General features: G+C 45.8%; 1 pseudogene across 1 annotated transcript; it reads right to left on the bottom strand.

Moving 5' to 3' along the window:
- Window positions 1-6,757: 6,757 nt before the first annotated feature.
- Window positions 6,758-9,947, bottom strand: LOC147975236 (uncharacterized; annotated as a pseudogene). Its single transcript, XR_015602019.1, has 3 exons — window positions 9,816-9,947; window positions 9,581-9,720; window positions 6,758-9,465 (listed from the first exon to the last, which is right to left on the bottom strand). The product of XR_015602019.1 is annotated as an uncharacterized LOC147975236 (transcript).
- Window positions 9,948-10,614: the final 667 nt, after the last annotated feature.

The raw sequence follows: 10,614 nt of genomic DNA, 5'->3' as shown, positions 1-10,614 counted from the left end.
ACCATCTTTATATCTCAAAACAACTATCAAGTATCAAACTTCTCATAGTATTTAATGCACTCTATATGAAAGGTTTTATTATACCCATCCTGGATGCCTTTCATATTAGGACTAATTTTATAGCCAAAGCAAATTACCATGTTGTTCTAAAAGACTCTCAAAATAATATAAGTGAAGCATGAGAGATCAATAATTTCTATAAAATAAAACCACCACTGTGCTCTAAAAAGGTATAAGTGAAGCACTAGAGCAAAATTATCTAGCTCAAAAGATATAAGTGAAGCACATAGAGTATTTTAATAAATTCCGATTCATGTTTGTCTCTCCAAAAGGTGTGTACAGCAAGGATGATTGTGGTAAACTAAAAAGAAAAGACTCAAATCATACAAGACGCTCCAAGGAAAACACATATCATGTGGTGAATAAAAATATAGCCTCAAGTAAAGTTACCGATAGACGAAGACGAAAGAGGGGATGCCTTCCGGGGCATCCCCAAGCTTAGGCTTTTGGTTGTCCTTGAATTTTACCTTGGGGTGCCTTGGGCATCGCCAATCTTAGGCTCTTTCCACTCCTTATTCCAAAATCCATCAAATCTTTACCCAAAAACTTGAAAACTTCACAACACAAAACTCAACTGAAAATCTCATGAGCTTCGTTAGTAAAAGAAAACAAACTGCCACTTTAAGGTACTGTAATGAACTCATTATTTATTTATATTGGTGTTAAACCTACTGTATTCCAACTTCTCTATGGTTCATACCCCCCGATACTAGCCATAGATTCATCAAAATAAGCAAACAACACACGAAAAACAGAATCTGTCAAAAACAGAACAGTCTATAGTAATCTGTAGGTTTTGAATACTTATGTAACTCCAAAAATTCTGAGAAATTAGGATGCCCTAAATAATTTTTATATTGATCTACTGCAGTTGGAATTGCTATTTTATCGCTCTATGGTAAAAAAATCAAAATTATTCTCTTGAGTGCATACTTTCTGTTTTTTACAGCAAGATCAAATAACAATCACCCAAGAAGATCCTAAAGGCTTTAGTTGGCACAAACACTAAGTAAAACATAAAAAACACAATCATAACAGAGGATAGATGATTTATTTATTACTAAACAGGAACAAAAAGCAAGGAACAAAAATAAAATTGGGTTGCCTCCCAACAAGCGCTATCGTTTAACGCCCCTAGCTAGGCATAAAGCAAGGATAGATCTAGGTATTGCCATCTTTGGTGTTGGGAACGAAAAGAGAAAATTTCTTATCTATAGCATTTATCTTTCTATTTCGATAAAGCACCTGACCATTAATGGTGGAAGAAAGATTAAGCATGCTACGGAAATTTGCATCTAAGCTAGCCTTCATCTCTTTGATAATTTCATTTTGATAAAAGCACAAAAGAGAGGTGGATTCAACCTTCTCATTCATGGGGTGCCCAAATATTGTTTTCATCTTTTCATAGGTATCGATGGCATCCCCCTCAAGAAAACCTTCTTCAAAGATAGAATCTAAAACTTGCTTGAAAGAAGAGGGCAAGCCAACATAAAAGCTTTTCAAGTATATCTCAATTTGATATTGGGGTACATAGCTGGCTCGCATCCTTAACAGTCTATCCCAAGAATCTTTCAAAGATTCATCAAGCAAATAACGAAAGATTCTGGGGTCATCTTCATCAAAATTATATAAACTCTCATTGATAAATCTGGCAGGTCTTTCCATAGCATCATTATTTATGACCTTAGAAAGGATGGAGGGACTGTCCAAAGTAAAACCCGGGAGAGGGCCCCTAGCCCTTTTTGATCCGGCCATGGTGAAAGAAAGGCAAACGAGAAAGAGGTGAAGTGGGGGAGAGGAAAACGAGAGGCAAATGGCAAATAATGTAATGCGAGGGATAAGAGTTTGTGATGGGTATTTGGTATGTCTTGACATGGCATAGATCTCCCCGGCAACAGCGCCAGAAATTCTTCTTGCTACCTCTTGAACATTTGTTGGTTTTCCCTTGAAGAGGAAAGGGTGATGCAGCAAAGTAGTGTAAGTATTTCTCTCAGTTTTTGAGAACCAAGATATCAATCCAGTAGGAGACTACACGCAAATCGCCTAGTACCTGCACAAACAATCAAGAACCTTGCAACCGACGCGATAAAGGGGTTGTCAATCCCTTCATGGCCACTTGCAAAAGTGAGATCAGATAAAAATAATAAGATAAATATTTTTGGTATTTTTGTTATATAGATTGCAAAGTAAAGATTGGAAAATAAATAGTAAACTAGAATTATAGATCGGAAACTTATATGATGTAAAGTAGACCCGGGGGCCATAGGTTTCACTAGTGGCTTCTCTCAAGATAGCATATATTACGATGGGTGAACAAATTACTGCCAAGCAATTGATAGAAAAGCGCATAGTTATGAGAATATCTAGGCATGATCATGAACATAGGCATCACATCCGTGTCAAGTAGACCAAAACGATTCTGCATCTACAACTATTACTCCACACATCGACCACTATCCATCATGCATCTAGAGTATTAAGTTCATAAGAACAGAGTAACGCATTAGGCAAGATGACATGATGTAGATGGATAAACTCAAGAAATATGATATAAACCCCATATTTTTATCCTCGACGGGAACAATACAATACGTGTCGGTTCCCTTTTTGTCACTGGGATCGAGCACCGCAAAATTGAACCCAAAGCTAAGCACTTCTCCCATTGCAAGAAAATCAATCTAGTAGGCCAAACCAAACTGATAATTCGAAGAGACTTGCAAAGATATCAAATCATGCATATAAGAATTCAGAGAAGAATCAAATATTGTTCATAGATAATCTTGATCATAAACCCACAATTCATCGGATCTCGACAAACACACCGCAAAATGTATTACATAAAATAGATCTCCAAGAACATCGAGGAGAACTATGTACTGAGAACCAAAGAGAGAGAATAAGCCATCTAGCTAATAACTATGGACCCGTAGGTCTGTGGTAAACTACTCACACATCATCGGAGAGGCTATGGTGTTGATGTAGAAGCCCTCTTTGATCGAATCCCCCTCCGACAGATCGCTGGAAAAGGCCCCAAGATGGGATCTCATGGGTACAGAAGGTTGCGGCGGTGAAAAAGTTGTTTTGTGGCTCCCTTGGATGTTTTCAGGGTATAAGAGTATATATAGGCGAAAGAAGCAGGTCGGTGGAGCTACGAGGGGCCCATGAGGGTGGGGGCGCGCCCTCCTGCCTCGTGGCTGCCTTGTTGCCTCTCTGACTTCCACTCCAAGTCTCCTGGATTGCATTTGTTCCAAGAAAGAGCCTCGCGAAGGTTTCATTCCGTTTGGATTCCGTTTGATATTCCTTTTCTGCGAAACACTGAAATAGGCAAAAAATAGCAATTTGCACTGGGCCTTCGGTTAATAAGTTAGTCTGAAAAACAATATAAAAGAGCATATTAAAGCCCATTAAACATCCAAAATAGATAACATAATAGCATGGAACAATCAAAAATTATAGATACGTTGGAGACGTATCAGGGACCGTGATGATGCCGCCACTCCTTGGCATCTTGAAGACGTTGTAGCCGTGGTGGGTCACTGCCATAAACTTGGCCAAGGCTGGATACCCAAGGATGGCGTTGTATGACAGGCCGATGTGGGTGACGTCAAAGTCGATGAGCTCGGGGAGGTAGTTGTTACGCTGGCCCAAGGTGACAGGGAGGCAGACCCACCCTATCAGGGTGGTGGAGCCATCGGTCACTCGTGAGAAAGGCTTGGTAGGCTGTAGTTGATCGTATGGCACCTGGAGACTGTCGAATGTCTTGACGGAAAGGACATTGAGCCCTGCGCCACTGTCGATGAGGGTCTTGGTGACTTGAATGTTGCTGATGACGGGTAAGCAGAGCATCGGGAGGGTGCCGGCGGTCGCCGCGCACTTGAGCTGGTCTGACGAACTGAAGGTGATGGCGCACTTGGACCACCTGAGCGGGCGCGTGGTCTCGGGCCTGGGAAGGGCCGGGTTCACCTCACGAGCAAACTGCTTGAAGATACGCTGAGAGGCTGGGGCTTGAGCACCACCAAAGATACAGGCGATGGCACGTGGCTCCTGGAAGCCCCCGCCCCCCTCGTCTTGATGACGGTCGTCATTCCTCCTCGGTGGTGGCGGCAGCGGAGGGAGGCCGGCGTTGCCCTGAGGACAGTCCTCACGAGGCTGCTCCCTCCAAGGGCCCTCGCAAGGTTGGTCCTGCCAGCGATCCTCACGAGGTTGGTCGCACCACTCCTGGCGGGGCCGCGGTCGTCCCAGCGTCCTCCACTTCGTCCACCTCCTCAGCCGTATCCCCGGTCGCTGCGCTCAGGGCGTCGACCGAAGCGCCCGGTCACGGATGGCCTTGAGCTCTTGACAGTCGCTAGTGCTATGTGTTGTGGATATTGTGGAAGGCGCAGAATGGGCGATTGGCCTTGGATGATTCGGGGTGGTCGCGGCCATGCTTCATCTCTGGCTCTGCCGCGAGCATGGCAGCCCCCTTGCGCTTCAAGTCCTTGATCTTTGCCTTCTTGTCCTCCTGGTCAGCAGCTAGGAGCTTGAGGAGGGAAAGGCACTCTTCCTATGCTCTTGCGCACTTGGTCACCATATTGAACATCTCCAGGGCCGAGCATAGCTCCTCATGGAAGGCGAGATCCTCCTTCATCTTGACGTCATGGACACTGTCGGAGAACGCGGAGATGACGGCCTCGTCCGTCACCTTGGGGATCTTGAGGCGAACGTTGTTGAAGAGCTAGATGTACTTCTGCAGGGTTTCCCCTGGCTGCTGCTTGATGCGCCGCAGGTCGCCTGCGGCCGGCGGGCGGTCACGAGTGCCCTGGAAGTTGGCGACGAAGCGCTTAGGCATCTTGCCCCAGGAGGAGATCGATCCCACGGGCAAGTTCAGGAGCCATGAGCGCGCGCCATCCTTGAGGGCCATGGGAAACCAGTTCGCCATGAGCTTCTCATCTCCGTTGGCTGCCTCGATGCTCAACTCATAGAGCTGCAAGAACTCCGCGGGGTCCGGGGTGCCGTCGTAGCGTGTAGGCAGGTCTGGCTTGAACTTGCCTGGCCAGACGACGCTGCGCAGCTCAGGAGTAAAGGCACGGTAGCCTGCCGTGGCCACCGGAGCCCGTCGCAGAGGCGGAGCCTGATCCTGATATCCACGCGCCGCCGCTGCAGGTGGCGCGCGGTCTTGACGCAATGGTGATGGAAGCGCAGGAGCAATTTCTTGTGGCCTCGGGACTTCTTGGCAGCTTCCTTCTTCGTGCGCGGGCGCCCGGCGTGGCTGGTCACGCCATGGGACCATGCGTCTTGGTGCGAGGGCGCCGTCTTGATGCGGAGGCGGCGGAGGCGCTCTGTGAGCTACGTCGCCCACAGCTGGAGATGGGCGAGGCAGCGAGAGAGATGGTGCGGGAGAGCACCCGGCAGCGTTGACGAGCTCGGCGATGCGGTCCAGCCAGTCATTGTAGAGGTCGTCGACTGGGTAGTAATGCAGGAGCTCATGTGCCATGAGCAGCGCGGCCTGCACGTCCATGGGTGTGCGACGAGCGGGGGACGACGAGCCGGCCGGAGTCAGCGACGGGGTGGCGGTGCGGCCATCCCGCCGCACAAAGGGGTGCAGCGATGAACCTTTCTGCTCGTTTGCTGTCGGGGCGGTGGCTGTGTTGGCAGCGAGTGATGGAGAACAGAGGGGAGGTCTGCCAACGGGCGCGGTCTAAGCAATGCGGGCGGCGAGGGCGGCGCGGCGCTCAGCACGGGCTCGGCGAGCGTCAGCCATGGATGCGGTGGAGCAGTGGAGCGTGGATCGATGGAAGAAAGGCATCAGCGCACCCCTACCTGGTGCTCCAAATGTCAGATTACGAGTTCCATCAAACCATTGAGGTTTGAACTCTGGGGTGCGCACGAAGATCTCTCCCTAGCTCGCTCTTGCAATGATCTCAAGGCCTAGCTCGCTGAACCCAAGGAACAAGAGACATGAGGGTTTATACTGGTTCAGGCCACCGTTGTGGTGTAATACCCTACTCCAATGTGGTGTGGTGGATTGCCTTGTGGGCTGAGGATGAATCAGTACAATGGATGAACAGTCTCCTGAGGAGAGGTGTTCTTGAGATCGATGAGTTGGTGAGTCTGAGGATGGTCCAAATGATCCCCCCCCTGAATGATCTGTCCCCCCTACTAGGGTGGTGGCTAGTCCTATTTATAGAGGCACTGGTCCTCTTTCCAAATGCTAGGCGGGAAGGGATCCCACAACGGCCAATTTTGAAGGGAGACAACTAGTACAAGTTATCTTGACAAAAGGTGGTTTGCGCCTGCCAAAGGCTCTAGTGGTGACGCTGCCGTGGCTCCGTGGTGATCTCCGTCCTGCCGTCCTGCTGGTCTTGGTCTCGTTGCACCGATATGGAAACCTTTGCCTGATGCCTCGGGACTCCTCGCCTGCGCTTGCCTCTTTAGCACCGAAGAGGAAACTGGCACTCTGTGCCCGCTGGCGCCCGCCTGGCTTCAGTCGTCATGGCTCAGGTCACGCGAACCTCGCGAGGTCCCCCCCCCCCCGCCTTGATATCTTCGCTCAGCGAGGTTGCCAAGGGCGGACCCGGGACAAAAATGACCCGGGGTCCCATGTGTATCATATATATGTGGATATCTAGTCATAATATAGATAAAAGTAACACACTTAACAGTACGTACAATATACGTAGAATACGATATGACGATGAATATGATTGGCAAAGGTCCAAAATAAAGAGTTCGCTCGAAATATTAATTGATTGCTGGAAATTTTACAGTAAATGAGAATCAAAGTGTCCAAACTATGAATAATGTATAACCGATGATGAGAAAATGCAACACTAGATCTTGATTGCCTGCAAATAAGAGAACACTTAGTACATATTAATTACAGTTGTGTAATAAGTAAGTTAAAACCATTACCTTTCTAAAAAGGTTTCCCACGTTCTTTCATGGCCTCAAAGCGATCAATTACTACATCATTCGTAACCTTCCTCATTTCTATTTTCTCCACATAACAAATAAGGTTGTACTTCAAGGTGTTGTCACCAAGACGATTGCGCAAATATGTCTTCACAATTCTCATAGCTGAAAAAGATCTCTCAACTGTAGCAGTGGCAACAGGCAATACTAGTGCTAGCTTCAAAAGACGATAAACCAAGGGATATACAATATGTTTCCTTATCTCCACCATTTTTTGAGAAATCTCACGAATATTACTTAAACCAGAGAAGCGATCATCTACTCGGACATCAGCAAATGAAGGTGATGTCTAAGGTCCCTGAGTTCTCCATCATCAAAATATTTTGGATAAAGTTTGGATAGACTCATCAAATGCTATAAATTGAAATCACGAAATGATTCAATTGGACTCAAAGCCGCTGAGCAGACAAGTAGTTCAGAATTTTTCTCATTGAAGTGATTATTAAGTTCTTGAAGAATCCAATCAATGACATCATTAAAACAATCCACTTCATAATGATTCCTATTAGTGATACCTGTTTTTTGCCGTGGCTTCTTTGGATTCACATATTGGTCTTCCATTTCCAACTTGAAATGTCATGCTTGTCACAAAAGACATATGCTTCATGTAGGACAAAATCCCATCCATCTCTCCTTAGATCATTCGAAGAGGCTTTGGTTGAATTCACACAATTAATGGCATTCACGATGTCTTGATTCTTCCATTGTAGAGCCAATGATAATGTGTTTGTGATTATCAATATAGTGGACATAAGCTGTAAGTAGAACACAAAATCAAAAGACTGGGAATAAACAAGAAGACCACATGCTTGCCTTCTATTTGTATCATCCATGTCTTCTTCTTCCACATATTCTAGCACTTTGACAATTGTAGGGAACATATCAATCAAACTCTTAAGAGTCTTGTAGTGAGAACTCCATCGAGTGTCTCCAGGTCTTTGAAGAGCTAGTTCTTGATTTAATCATGTCCCACTTTTCAGTAGTCCCACAACCTAAAGCTTCACACACTTGTTCTTTATATCTGTCTCAAATCATGTCTTTTCTTTTTGATGATCCAGAGACAACATTCAACAAGACGGAGATCATATCAAAAAAATACCAATGCATTTATGCTTACGAACAACAGCCACAACAACTAACTGAAGCTGATGTGCAAAACAATGAACATAATATGTTGTGGGGTTCTTTCTCATTATTAAGGATTGCAATCCATTGAACTCCCCTCTCACATTGCTCGCACCGTCATATCCTTGACCTCTAACTTGCTCGAAACTTAATTTACATTCTGCAAATAAGTCATCAATGGTAGACTTGAGATACTTGGAGGTCGTCTCCTTCACATGTGTAAGGCCAACTAATGTCTCTATGCCACTTCCACATTTACCAACATATCGCAATACCACTGCCATTTGCTCTTTACTAGCCACATCCCTCCACTCATCAACCAACAAAGAAAATACATCATTTCCAATTTCCTAAAGAACCTAATGCAATATTTCCTCTGCAAAACATTCAGCTATGTCCTTCTGAATCTTCGAAGAAGTCAACTGATTATTACCTAGAGCATTATGGGCCACAACTTTTCTTACAGCTGGATTCTGCTCTGCTGTGTAAGAATGAAATTCCATGAAATTGCCTTTATTGAGAGACTCCTCGGACTCATCATGGCCACGAAAAGGCAACGCTTGCTTCAGTAACACCCTTGCAACATCAATTGAGGCATTTAGTTGAGTATAATAAGGAATCCTCTCAGCATTACTTTGGTTATTTAGAGCAACATAAATGTGTTCCTTTTGTTTCTGCAAAGCATCACAATCTATTTTTGCTTGGTTGTGAGCACTATTGATGTCTCCTACATGCTCCTTTAATCTATATTTTTTATTCCAACTTGACCAACCATTTGCAACAAATGCATCATATCCAGCTTCTTTCTTCTTGTGCGGTCTAAACAAGAAATAACAAAAACAATACGCTTTATGTTCGGACTCGCTATACTCAAGACATCTCTCAAACTCATTAAACCATTCCCGAACGAACCTTCTATCTCTACCACATATTTTGGTTACTTTAAAATCACCAGTACGAGGCTGACAAGGTCCATTGGCCAAGTACTTCAGTCTTACCATATCTCTCAGATTCGGATGATACTCATCAATACTTCTCCTTTTACCTGGATCAAATTTAATTTGCTCTTCCCAATTGATCTCTTCTTCAACTTGAAATAAATTCCTTGTATTATTGGCAGAATTAGGTTCATATGTGGAGGCATCATTCTGTCCAGGTGTGATGGTGGGGCTGGAACATCAAGCTATTCATGTGGTGAGGGGACAACATTTTGTTCGACCGACAGTGGCGGGATTGAGGCATCATTCTGATTATGTTGGTGTGACGAGCCTTCATCTCGCACTATGGTTCTCCTCTTTTTTGGAAACCTTTCCATAAACTGAGCTTCTCCTGCAATTTGTAATTATTTAGATAATTATTTTTTCACAAAAGGAAAAAAACTAAGAATCATGTGTATACATACATAACATGAATTGCAATTGCATAGCTGTAAAATAAAACTTACTTGACATGTTGCTACCTGGCCGGTGCTTCCAGCCGTCCTAATCTCCTAGAATATTGCAGTATTCTTCTCCACTCATCCACTGACCACTACAATAGCTAATACACTCAAAATTTCTAGTCTTACCGAATAGCCCTAATTTCCTAGGGTTAGACAAACAAATTAAGAATTAGAGAAGAATTTGGGAACTGATATGGAGGCAGACACACACTGCGAATTGGGGTCTCATCCAACATACCTTCACTGATTGGGTGAATTGGGGGGATCTGGTGAAGTAGATGAACAGGCGAGGGGTCGAGGGCGACGAGGCGACGGGTCACGAAGCGCATCGGCCGAGCGGCGAGTAGACGAACAGGCAAGGCGATACGTGAAGCCACGTACTGACGTACGTATAGATGGATCGATGCCAGGGCCTGGGCTTTCACCGGGGCGTGCTATGCTAGTCGGTCAGGCCTTGTTAGCTAGTTGTGGCCATTTTGTCTATACGGGGGTGTCCCATTAGGAAATTTAGGGGTGTCCAGGCCTTTGTGGGCTCTATATGCATAAGGTAAGGTGATTTTTTACCCGGTGTCATGGGCTACCTGCTGGGTCAACATGGGCCCACCCCTGGAGGCTGCCCCTGAGGAGGTCTTTGTGTCGTCCGCCTCGCGAGGCTTGGCCCCTCGCGAGGGTCTTGAGTGGTTGCTGCCGAAGGTGGGTCGTACTAGGCCGCCGGTAGAGCCACGCCGTGGGCCGCAGGTGGGCAAGTCTGTGTACCCCCGTTCCCAGGATGCCGAAAAATATCTCTAGGCACTTGAGCAGTTAGACCATGATCAAAACCTCATTTATTTCTAATAGTACTGGTGTCGGTGTCAAAACCGGCGGATCTCGGGTAGGGGGTCCTGAATTGTGCGTCTAAGGCGGATGGTAACAGGAGGCAGGGGCACGATGTTTTACCCAGGTTCGGGCCCTCTTGATAGAGGTAAAACCCTACGTCCTGCTTGATTGTTCTTGATGATATGAGTATTACAGGAGTAGATCTACCACGAGATCAGAGA

This window comes from Triticum urartu, chromosome 4A (genome assembly GCF_056163025.1).
Source record: "Triticum urartu cultivar PI428250 chromosome 4A, HENAU_Tu73, whole genome shotgun sequence".
Lineage (NCBI taxonomy): Eukaryota > Viridiplantae > Streptophyta > Magnoliopsida > Poales > Poaceae > Triticum > Triticum urartu.
This window is presented reverse-complemented; position numbering and strand designations above follow the sequence as displayed.